The sequence below is a fragment of the Augochlora pura genome, chromosome 1 (genome assembly GCF_028453695.1).
Source record: "Augochlora pura isolate Apur16 chromosome 1, APUR_v2.2.1, whole genome shotgun sequence".
NCBI classification, from domain to species: Eukaryota; Metazoa; Arthropoda; class Insecta; order Hymenoptera; family Halictidae; genus Augochlora; species Augochlora pura.
In genome coordinates this window covers 8,567,772-8,581,382 of record NC_135772.1, presented here as the reverse complement: position 1 = coordinate 8,581,382, position 13,611 = coordinate 8,567,772, and the positions used below count along the sequence as shown (strand labels likewise).

Below are 13,611 nucleotides of genomic sequence, written 5' to 3'. Positions count from 1 at the left end.
CCGCGGGCTACTCGGAAGTTACGGCTCTAATACGAGAACGGGTACAGATGCGGATATGGATCCAGGTACGAGTACAGGTACAGTAACGATTATATCTATCAGCATGGGCCCGGCTCAGCTTCAGCTGGTAGCCCGATTGGAACACGCAGTATGCGGAGCCAGGAACGGGTACGGATACAGGTACGGGTACGGGAACGGGTACGCAGGTATGGGTACGGGCAGGAGTACGGGCACGGGTCCGGACCAGGTAGGTCGGATACCCGTGAACTGTGCACGCGCGTGAGTAGGGGTAGCACGGCGCGTGGAGCTGCGCCGGCTTACGGCTGTCACTTGTCAGTCTGCCGCGGTCGCTCGTTTGGCGTGGGTCGTGCGTCTCGTTCCCGTTCACTTCGGTTTTGTGTCTGATGTTTTCGTCGTATCGGTGCCGCAAATGCTCGACCGCTTCAAAATAAAGATTAATGTGATCACAGAGGTGCGTTAGGGAAGACGCGCGCGCGCCGCGTCTCGTCGCGGTGTCCACACGAGAAGGTGTCCTTTTAAGCGAAAATCGGAGCTCTCTCCCTTGTGCACCGTTCCCGCGTTTTTCGAATCCGCGGCCGCTGTATATCGCGCCGTCTTCGCGTCATCCCAAGTGAATCTACCGCTCTTTCACGACCTCTCTTTTACCAAAAAAAGCTGTGCTTGGTGGAAAATTGTGTTTCTCGTTCGGTGGAATTTGTTTGTGTTTTCTTGTGCCATTGGATTACCACGTTTACCAGTCCTCTCGCGGCCACGGGACAGCCACAAATCTAAGTGAGTAGCCGACGGTAGCTTCGTTTACACGTTTTATTTGGAGCGACAGTAATTATTAGGTTGGTGCACCTGAAATGTCGCGCCCGTTCGTTCAACCTGTGAACACCAGGGAAATTGAACGTGAATAATTGGGATTTCATGCGGTTTCCGCGATTATCGCGGTAAATCGATAGGCTTTGCAATGATGCTACGATGAGACAGATGTTTTCTATAGTTTTCGATATATCGTACGTGTTTCTATGGGTTCGCTGTTTCAATTACGTGCCCGTTTTGCCGCGTAACTTCGTTACACCGGGAACGAATGGAAAAATATTTTGTTTCTTACGTTCTCGTGTGACACGTGTAATTAGAGTATTCTATTTATGCGCTGGGATAGTTTTTAATGTTTCTGCGCGAAACATTAGCTTTTTAGCGCGATGCGAAATGGAAGGCGATCAGTTGTACGATTTGCGCTAACAAGGAAGCAGCTCCATTTCTTGCACATTTTTTTTTTATCGTGCATCCTCTTTCATTAAAAGCGCTTTCACTCGGTGTTAAACCGACATAGCTCCAACTAATAAGTACAGCGATTTCGCAACAGATAGTATTGTATACAGGTACAACGAGATGGTAGAAACATTTTATTGTCTCATATAAATGTTAGGAATGTTTTAAAATTTGTTCGATGGCTCTGGTTTTTTCAAACTTTAACCACTTAGCTGCGTTGATATATTTTGAAGATAAATTTTGTTACGCGTTTTATCGATCATACTGAGTGTAGTTTTTTTGATAATTGTTCTAGAATTATCCTAAAATGTGCGAAATTTATGGCTATGTTACCATAAGCATTTTGACATAAATCGTGGATGAAATATTTTTATTATAAGATATAAAATTGCCATTTCCTTATGACGTGTATACACGCCATACGTAGCTAACAGGTTAATGTACTGAAAAAGACAGTCCAAGATGAGAAGATATAATTTTTTATATGTATTGCACATAATTATACGAACAGAGTTCAGTTACCTTTGTTTAAGAATTCAGAAAGCAAGTCCGATTGAAAATGTGTATACTCGTGAACAAATTTTTTCATTCAAATAATCATTGAGTTTCATTCTCTTTATTAGTTCTTCAATAAATCTTAAATCGAACTTCTGTTTCAACTGTTCACTTCCTGTTATTTAATCCGGGTTTTTGTCGTTTGTTTTCAATAGGGATCATTTTAGTTTTATTATGCCATTAGAAGCATCTAGAATCGTTCATGACGCTTTCTCAATTAATGCATTATAGTTTAAAGCATTTGTGAGAGTTTACCGGAAGTCTCAATAGACTTCTATACGTATTTATTCATTGATTACAACAAAATATGCTGTTTTTTAATACCTGTAACATACAACTGCTTTGGCATTATAAAGAGCCAATTCCTTTAACGGAGAGATATAGATTTCAAATTCAGTGAATAAATTATCATAGAACTGACCGTTTATTGCAGCAACCGTTACAACTGGTTGCCGTCACTTTGATGCTACAGAGAAAAGAAGTTTCACGAAAACGACATTTCAGGTGCACGAACTTGGTACAAGAAAGATCCCATGTTTTCAAAGCAATACCTAAAGTGCAGAATCCAATCTCAATTTTTGTGACGTCATATTATATTATTCGAATTCAAGCGGCGAATTCAATTTGCTGGTAATATTCATTCTTTGCGCGAAACGATAAAAAGAAGTCAAATAAAAATTGTTCTTTCCACTGTTTACAAAGTTGAGTTTATTTCGTAATGAGCAGTCGAGAGTGTTTGATCCTCGAGATTTTACTGCATTAGTAAACGTAACTCGTTAATCGTAATTACCAAGGAGTTTTATTTTACTCCTCTCGTTCCAATCAATGATAACTCATATTTTCCATTTCCAGTGTGTTTGTGTTTGACTTTCGATACGCACGCAAAGGATCGATATGATCGCCGAATTCGACTCATCGTTTGAAGTCGAACGACACGCACACGATTTCACAAAACTCGGTGCGATGCGATTCTGCGCGAAAGCAGCAATAAATAAAACGAGGGTAAATCTCATTTTTAAGATTAAACGTTCGATCGCCGGAAAAATCCCGATGCTGTTTCAAGCGGGATCGTGGCATCGTTCGAACGTTAATTAAATCCCTTGAATTTCGGAGGGAGAGAGCGAAACAAGTGTCTCGTTTCTGTCGCAACGAAATTGCAGCTCGAGCGGCTCGACGAAAATGTTTCAACTCTGCTTATTGTGTAAGAACCGTCGTCGCGTGCAATGACCGTGGGATTAGCGACAAATCGCGAATTCACGCCGGATTCCCATATACACAATGCGGCCGTGATCCTTGCGTATCCTTGGCGAACGCAATTTCTGTCCGCGCGTTTTCTTTCGAACGCCGTTGGTTAATTAAGGGCGAGCATTGTGCTGCGCGTCATTTCTACGGCTTAGACGAATTACAGTGATGCATTAATAATTATTAGAGTGTGGATTTCTGTGTAAAATAAAAATTGTCAATTACAACAAAGTAAAGTGAAATAACAGTTTTAAGATAAAAACTTTCATACTCCAAGCTATAGATCCAAAATAATGTGACAGCATTCTTAAAGTCTTTTAATCTTACCACTGTTTGAAAAATGCTGAAAATCCGCAGTTTATTAATTACTAATTTTTATTGACACTGCTCTAATGAACATAGTTAGCTGCAACTTTTTGTGCAACATGTTCACTCATGATTCTTGAAAATTTCGTTATCGCCAGTTTATTCTGAAAAAATTAATGTTCTTTTTCAGAAATATCCATTTTGTTGCTTCGGTTCTCTCAGAAATTATTTAAAATATTGATTTCTCAAAATTGTATTCGTTGAACGAAATAATACTATTTTTTACATTCTCATGTGACGTACACAACAGTGTTTTATACACTGAAATTATGGAAATTTCGAAAATTATACTATAACGCCCTCTAATATTACGTTATTATAATATTAATATAATTATAAATATTGTCGCTAGTTTCTGATAATTTAAAACATTAATTTACTTATTATTGCGCGAGGAATGTTATTTCGTTATTTTATTTGTTCTATGAAATGAAATGACCACCGAATGAATTTTCAGGCGTATCACCGGTAGATTTAATTATGTTTACCTTTAAGCGGTTTGCGACGGCCGTGTTTAGTCAAATAACACAAAATTCAGTAAATTCAGTCGATTTTAGTATTCCAGTGATTACCGATGCCGCGCGATTTTCACGTTGCAGAGAATAGCATTATGTAAATCGGTTCTCCGGCGCTCTCAATGAACATTTATTTGGACGGAACCGCGGGCGGCCGAATAAAATTTGAATTTGAACGAAATGATGAATACAGGATAGACTCCGGGATTATTCGTTCAAATTCTGTGTTGCAAATTCACCGCCGACGAATTTATTTCGAATCGGATCCCGTACGGGTTCATCCGTTAAATTGTAAACCGAGCAAAGGCATTTAATAGTGCGGCACTTTAATGGACGAATTTACACGCAATATATTGCATTCTCTCGTCGCGCGCGGAATTCCGTAAATCTGTAACACTATATAACTTTCGCGAGCTCCTCGATGGTAATTGTACGACATATTCGGCCGTGAGTTTTTATTCGTTTTCGTTTCCTATTTTACGTTTGATCGTTCGTGTTTCGTTCCGTGCCACATATTTTTAACGAATTCACCACATTCCTTTTTGCACAATATTTTCTTTGTAGAATCTACACTTCACTCGGTTATACAAGTTTTATGTTTTATTCCCTGGTGTACGGTTTTTTAAACACATTTTAGTCACATTCCCCTGGTTTTTTCTCACTAATAACAAGAAACCTAACAAATTCGTTACACTAACATATCGACGACAAATAAAACGTTGAAGTTAGAATATCATTCTTTTTACTCGGTTTCCTCGATACATCAACTTTCTTATTCTCTGTTTTGTTAAACAAATAATTTTGGTATCACTTAAATGGAGCTCTGATACAAATTTTAATAGGTACAAACTTCATTCTTTATTTAATTGTTATAACTTGAAGAAGCCATATCTAAGAACGGTATTTTAAATTATCCACATTAAATCATTAACATCAGCAAAAACTATTAACGAGATCACATAATTTAAACCTTGATATATTTTACACCTTTTATTAATATTTTCCGATTTTCTCAATTTCTAAATTCTAATTACATGCGATATAATTTATTTAATTCTGCGATAATACAAATCGAATATGACGTACAGTCGAACCACGATTATCTGGGCTAGAACGGACATACAGTGGGTCAAAAAAGTATTCGTACACAGAGTCTTTTTGGAATAACTTTAGACAAGTAAATAATACATAAACAAAAACTATTTCAATTACTAGTCTGCTATGTACAAAGATAATGGGCAAATGAAGAATTTCAAATAACGCATAACAATGAAGTAATGCAAGAAATACAAGTATTTGAGAACCAAAAAAGTATTCGTACACTTTCAGTTATAATTGAAAGTTTATGATTATTGCGGTATTCAAAGATGCACTAGAGACGCAGCACAGGCCAATGCTACTATTTAAACAAATAGTTGTTTACGTTTTCGTCAGTATTGCTAGAATATATGTGTGCTTCTTAAAATTTAGCAGTCGAATTATAAGTGTACGAATACTTTATTTGTTGTTAAACATTTGTATTTCTTGCATTATTTTTTGTTACGCGTTAATAAAAATTCTTCATTTGCACATTATCTTGGTACATAGTAGACTATTAATCGAAATAGTTTTTGTTTGTGTACCATTTGTTTATGTAAAGTTATTGCAAAAAACTAGGTGTATGAATACTTTTTTGACTCACTGTAATTGATCATAGTCACGGTGCGAGATTTCATTTTTATCGATTTCTACAGTAAACGTATTTAAACAATAAAATGGTTGATATTGTAAGATCATATAATCCATTTTTTAATGCACTGTACCACTGCACTACCGTTTTCTTTATTTCGCGATAAGTTAAAGGTTAGCAGAATTAAAATTCAAATTGGTCACGATTTTCCTCCTACGTTTATTACCAAGGCTTCGGAATACAAATTTTGTGTTATTTATTGATTATAAATCACCGATGAAACGTGGGTGGACAGTGGTCTCACGGTCAAGTCTCGTAACTCGTAACTCGATGACGCGTAAGTAGTCGATGCTCTGGACGAACAACGCGACGGAATTCGAAAAAGCAAAAACTGATGGTCTGTTTCACCGAGGCAGGACGCGGACGCGGACATTCACAGCCGACTGTCGATGTGAACGGCTAGATAGCCGTTCCAATTATTTCAATTATGGTGCCGTCACGCAGATTCGAGCTCACAATGGGTTTTTTAATGACCATTGTTTCTGATTGGTCTTGCGTGGAATGGTATTGCCGTCGGATCGCAATTACTGTCCAAGGCATTAACTCTGTTTACCTAGAACTTGCACGGGACATTTGCATTTCGCCGAATTTTAACAACCGTTGTTAACCCTCGGATCACGGACGGTACGCGACAGGAATCGGCTTATGGTTGCAGGGTCATTTGGACCCAACATATATAGTTAAATAAAACAAAAAAATTCCGTACACCTTTTGAAACACCAAAGATTTTTTAAAATTGCACTAAATGACTTAAATTTGTTTAGATGATACAGAAAATTGTGTACTAGACAATGACTAAAATACTTTTTTTTTAACTTTGTTATTACTTGAGATAATCACAGAAACAACGAAAATTTAAAAGAATGTCTTTCATAGATCTCCATAACTTTGTTACAGTTTTTTACAAAAAAAAAAACGTGTCAAAACTGCGAGTTTTGCCATTTTCAATTTGTTTTAACTCGTATCAACGTAAATCGATTTCGATCTATTTTTCAGCATGCATATAAGTTACCGTGGTCAACGAAAGACAGTTTCTAAATTTTCGTTATAGTCACTGATAAAAGAGCTAAAAATCGAGAGTCATTTAGTGCAGTTCTAATGAAGCTATTACGTTTTAAAAGGTGTATACTCTGTTGTGTATATTGTTATACAGTAATTGTTATATGATATTATTGTATAATAACTTCAATATTATATTATTGTATAATAATTTTAATATAATATTATTGTATAATAATTTTAATATAATATTATTGTTCAATAATTTGCAATCATGTACAATTATTTTTATACAATATCATTGTACAATAATTTTGTTTCGAAACTATTTAGATACAATTATTTAACGAATACAAAGAAATGAAGGAATTGTAGAGGAATATATTGTAGAAATTCAAAAATAAAAATGCAGTGCATATAAACGTTCATTATTTGTTATTCTTTACTTCAATTTTGACATACGATCGTGATAACTTTATCAATGTTGATTCAGAACCGCTCGCATAAACCGATTAACATCACCGTGTAAATATCTCCATTCAGAAATACAAGATTCGGGAGTAACATTCTTCTACCTTCGTTTATCTTATGGACAAAACGAGTTCCTCTCGGATCATTATTAAGACGTTTAAAGGATACTGTGTCGAGAAGTCAATTATCCCATCGGTATCCTTAACGAAAGTGTCTCTGGGACCGAAAACACGCCCAACTACCGAATTTAATCAAGATGCCTCGCATTCCAGAAGACGTAACAGTAGGATTGCCGCATCTGTTTCCGTTTCGTTCAATTATATTAGATTGGTGCATTCGAAATGTCGGAGTTTTCTCGGAATAACAGGTACTACGGTTCCCATCTTTTTGATGTTACCGATTCTAGGAACGCGCCGCACTCCCATCGAATAATTAATGCACATTCGTAATCCTCCACGTCGTTTCTAAGGCTTATACAGGTTTTCCACTCAAAGTTAATTCTTCGGCCGATCGTATTCATCATTTTACACTCCGAATTTAATTAAATTAACCTTTGTCGTCAAAATCATCAATATATATATATATTAATTTTTATATTCGATCAAAATATGTAAAATAATATAATATAATATAAAAAATATATATAAAATAATATTATTACATATAATTCACGAATCTTCAATAATTGTGTATTTGACATTATTTAATTCTTAAATATGATATGAATTCTATTTGGAATAATTACAAATAAGTGAATTTTACTTAAAAAGTGGCGAATTTCATTTGTAATAAGGTGACCGAGGGCTGCAAAATCGATCAAAGTTGAATTTTGAGTGCAACATTTGTGCTATCAAGTTTTGATTCGTATAAGAGAATTATACAAATATTAATTGAATGAAAGTTTTGAAAAGAAGATTCTTTTCATAGTAGATGATCAAAGGGTAAAGCCGGAAACGGAAGAATAACGCGACCATAACAAAATCGGATATTTTATTTCTAATAATTTCGACATAATCGGATTTTTTTAATTCCGTCGGTTGACATGCTCGGGTCACCGCGCAGCTAAAGTTCACCGCTTCAGAACGTGGAGATCTATGATCATCACCGAGAGCCCCGATAGTCGAACATTTTTCTAACCCAGTTTCCTTGGCAAACGTCTCGTTGTGGTGGTATTGATACCACCGGCACCGGTTGCACACCTGTTGTTCATGTTTCACGAGCCGGCTGCTTTCCCGTTTTCGCGGTGGCCTTACACGAAATTATGCGGTGCTCTCTTTATATATTTACCAGCCGATGAGACCAATATATGTTACGGTGAACGTGGTAATTTAATATACCGTAGCATCGTTTTCATAGAGTCAATTAGTAGAGACAAGTGATTAATTTCTCGCCGCACTCTTGGCGAGATCGCGTGTCCGACGTTGCTGGACATTCGAAACCTGTAGTGATTATGTGTCAGCGGAGCTTTCCTGTAGAATACTGTTCGCTTTTAATTTATTTATATTTTGAATTTGAATTCCATCGAGGCGACGACGAAGGAAGACAGTTTCATTTAACCCTTTGCACTCGAAGCCATTTCAACTGCAAATCTGAAATAATTTTTCTAGCTTCTAGTGTTTCCATTTTACAATGTATAACAATATTCATTTTATGCATATGAAATTGAGTCTTACGACTCATATAAACGCTACACTTTTAACAATTTTTAAATCTGAGCTTTAGCGATATCTATTAAAAACAATTTTTGGAACGTGTTACAACAATTTTAACCCCTTGCACTACGATTCCTTTCGCACTGTGTTGACACTTATTGGGCCATAATATTTTTAATAATAGGACCAGACAATTTTTGTTTGTTTTATTGTCTTCATGTACTTTTGTTTCTAGATTTTGATAATAGAAAAATTCAATTTGATTTCGATTTAGAGGAAATTAATAATATTCATATTTAGTAGAAATTACGTGGAATCTTTATCACGAGTCTGACTCGTTATTATAGCGCAAGGGGTTAATGGCGCCGCAGTGTCGCCACTCGAGTGCGGAAGGTTAACTCCAATTCGTCCAAATTTGGTTATGATAGTCTGCACGTACATAAACTTTCACGTTTTGAATCAGACTTGGTCGTACTTTGATTAAAATACAATTAATAATTATAATTTATGGTAATGGACTATATCAGTTTATTATTCGTACTTTAGAAGTGACATCCAGAAAATAAGTTTACTTGGAAATCATCAAAATTGTGTAAATTTATCGATTTAATTAGTGTTCATTCATTGATCGTTCGATGTGATTTTCAATAAGTCTGATTTTACATTTTTAAAAAGTACTGTAACCATCAAAGATTATAATATCATACAGAGGATTGAATGAAAATTGTTTTAACAAACGAGTGGCTTAATAGCTCATTGGTTGGACAGGTCACGCTATCTAAAGCATTCTATCCAGTAATTTTTCAATCGTTGAATAAAAGATCAACCTTCTTCCAAGTTCGGTCAAGTCTACCAAACCTTCAAGTGTACGGAGCTTTAGGAAATCGTATCTATATGTTATTAATTTCATCAAATCTACAGTTACGATCGTATATAACACGTTCCTTGCCAATCCGTTTTTGCCCGACACGATCAACAGGTCGTTTGTTGTTTCGTCTAAAAATTAATATATTACCACACGATATGTCATTACATCATCAATCCATAAGTAATTAGTTTGTTTAGATTAGTTATCACATCGTGTACCATTTATGGTCTGCAAATCGAGTTAAAGGTGCACCAGAAATGGTACACGTGGCGCGGAACGTGTTAAGAACACGGAAGAGTACCGGGGTCTAAATAAGTCATACAGGTTTCGAATCTACTGGGTCAGGTTTCGATACTCCTTTACGATGCAGTTGGTCCGACTAAGTGCTAGTCGCCTCAGACCTATTTGATATTCTTGCTGCGCGGTCCGCACGAAAGAGGCACGGAGAGTCCGTCGCGGAATGAACACCGAGATGACCCAAATGCAACGGGACGAGAACGGCCGTGACGAGAGCAATATAATTTGATTCGTCTGTTGGCGAGTGTAACGATGAAATTATTGAAATTTTCGAGCAATTAAGGACAATTCGGACGAATCCGGCTGACGAGCAACGTCGATCCCAAAGAACGTAGCGTGCACGTGAACGCGGACTGTGATTGATGGAAAATAAATGAAGCTTCACGAGGTACGGCCTCGCAGAGTGTTGCTGGAAATTATTGTTTAATCTTGTTGTTCCCTTCCATTATCTCGCACATTTTTGTTCGCCTACCGGAATGTTTAATCGCAAGGAATTTTAGGTGCTTGTAACTGTATTTCATGTGACAATTTTTTCTGATCAATTTTGTTAATAAGTATTCATTGTTAGACAGAACTTAACATCGCAATGTATTTTTGATGTGAATTATATGACATTTGCGATCTTCTATTTACTAGTTTTTCAATCGACGACAGCAATATTCGTTGCAATAGATTGGTGTCCGTGCTTCGCGGTTCATTAATTCCTGTTGCTTATAAGCAGTGTTATATTTTCACGTTAAGCTATCGCCATTTTGTTCGAGGATATGTTTTGTTGTTACGGAACTGTGTATACTGTTTAATGTACTAGTTCGAAACGAAAAGATTGGGTTTCAAACACAACTATATGTGCCTCCTATGTATCTTGTAATGATCATGTTATTTAGAGATCTGGTTACATTAGCGCAGGTTATTCGCCTGCGACTTGCTCGCGTAATATTTCTGCAACCATAAGCCGGGGGACCATTACGCGGCGATAAAATGAAAATTTGGCGTTCGTTAAAACCCGGTGTCTTCGTCCGCGTGTTGTTTCACGAGCGACTACCGTTCGCACGTTCATTACGTCCAGTGATTTGGTCTCGTCGTTAGGTAGCCGTCGCGGCTAATTAATGCGCGCCGGAACCTTTTATTATTATAAACGTAACAGCAGTTCATTGAAATGCTAAATTATTTCGTCGTTAAGCGAGCGCGCGCGCGCCCGACCGCCCGTTTTACAAGTCCCGCGAACGCCGATAATTAAAATACGAGATTTCCGTCGAACCAGTAAATTTAACGAAGCCCCGGAAAGGAGAAAGCAGAGCCGCGCGGTTTTGCGCGCGCCCTCCTTCGTACTTTGGAAAATTGCAGAGCTCGTTTTCGGAATTCGGGTCACGCGACGCGCACGGTTATCTTGCAACGAAGTCCGAATATCGTTCGCGGAAAGTAGCAATTTAAGCTTCCCTGCGTTCCGGTAATTTTATTATTTAAATTAACGCGTCGACTGTCGCGCCGCGCCGCGCCGCGTCGTCCATATTCGGCTGACGGAATTGCACGCGCCGACTTGAAAATTAATTTTTCCGCTGATCGATCGGACCCCACTTGACGAATAATAATTTCCTCGCCGATATCTCTATTAACAGCGGTATAGTAATCACTCATGATCTGCGAGTTGCGAGGATCAAATCTGTAGTATAGTAAACAATCGCTTTACTTACCGGATTCCTATGAATAAGCTTTTCAGTCACTGGTATGTGTGCAGAATAAATTTTCATTTAGATAACGATCCTCGAAAAAAGTTGTTACATTATTCAAATCCAAATAATACATTTAGTTGTGGATGGAATTGCTGTCGCTCTTTTGCTATCATTTAAAGAATTCTAATCTATCGAATTTTAAATGTAATAAAAGGACAGGAAACAGCCGGTACGTAAAGTGTTAATTGATTGATTTCCCTGTGGCCGTTGATAATTAATCAACATGTTGAGATAAATAATGTGCCAAGTCCATTTTGCACAATTATTCTTTAAAATGATATAATTTTTCTACGCATACCACGGAATACCGCGTTTGCGTTGCGATGGAAACGAGAACTTGTTAACGATGACAGAAGATTTTAATATTTACAGGATACTCTCATTGTAAAATAATGATGATTTCGATATTTCATGGTATTTATTGCTGCTTACATGTCTACTGTGTAATTATGATGTACTTTCCAGCGTATGTAAATGTTTATTTATAGGAACCTTCGTGCGAATATCGATGAATGGACGTATCATGAATAACGAATACAAGATCCCAGCGAGAAATCCGCACAATTAATAGGAAACTTTAATACTGAAAAATTTTGACGTGCCAGTAATTTTCAGCGTACATCGCACGGTGTTTCATAACAATTAATTTACGAACGATTTAATCCTGTCTTTCTTGCTAAATTTTAAACGTTTCCCAGTTACGGCGCCGACGTATATCAAGCTCGATTACAATTTGTAACGGTGCATTTACCGCGGAGATAATCTTACAAGTTTGATAAATTGCTTAATGCAACGAATTTTCTGCAACGTAATACATGATAAACTCAGTGTTTGCGTAACTGCAACGAAAACAGTTTCCTTATAGAACGAGGTAAATGTATCGCTCCACTGTAGCAATATCTCTAATCGAAAAAGTGAATTGTTTAATAGCTGATTTGATATAAATGGTAATATAAATGCTAACATAAATACTAAATATATTATATAATAAATAAATTATATATATAAAATTTAAATGTATATAAATATATTATATTATATAAATACTAAATATATTATATTAATCTTAATAATAGATCGTTTGAAACAAAAATTCATGGGAAGGTCTGAATATTCAGATTCGTTTCACAAATGGTTTGAATGTATTTTTAAAACAGCCTCAATTAAAATTCAACAAATCCACCGTTTAAGTGATTATAATTACGATATAATTAATATAAAAATCTGTAAGATACAATCATGAGTCTGTTAAAAATTTTAGTAAATTAAAAAGTAGAAAATAGGTTATTTTTGAAAATGCAAACCTGGCGATCGTGATTTACAGTCTGCCAACTTGAATGCAACTGCAATTCCGCACTGAAGCGCCGCGTGAATAGCTCCTATTACAAAAATTGGGCTCGAGCCATTGTTTATTCATAACACGACACTTGAACGCAAACAGTACGTAGTATTATACTGGCCAGAAGTGTTTGTCGCTGCTTGTATTCCGTATAATGCTGGATGATCATTGAATATTTCAAATGATATCTTGTATTGTATTATATAAAATTTTGCATTACTCGTGACTGCGTTCTGCAGCGAAATTAATTTATGTAATTAAATTAATAACTATATCATGGACATGAATATAATGTTTCATCAGTATGAGGTTGGTAATTTGAATAAAAGATAAATTTTCTAGAATAGTTAGAATATAATTTTCTAGAACTATTACTTAAAACCAGACTTCGAAATAAACAAGCACCTTTCATTGTGAAACAAATTCTGTTCAAAGTTGCAGCAAAATGTCTGTTCCTTGTGAAATGTTTAAAAAATGTACACTCATTTATTTCTTGGAAACTTTTTCAATACATGTTCTCATTAAACGTATAGTTTAAAAAATCAAAATGTAATGTATGCTAAACTTATT

The 13,611-nt window shown here is 36.3% G+C and overlaps 1 protein-coding gene across 1 annotated transcript in view; it reads left to right on the top strand.

Annotated features, from left to right (window-relative positions):
* The first annotated feature begins 356 nt into the window (after positions 1-356).
* LOC144470600 (uncharacterized) overlaps positions 357-13,611 on the top strand; it is a 208,439-nt gene continuing 195,184 nt past the window's right edge. The window contains exon 1 of the mRNA XM_078181942.1: positions 357-792. The gene's annotated coding sequence lies outside the window, so the exon portion shown is untranslated. The remainder of the gene's footprint in view (positions 793-13,611) is intronic.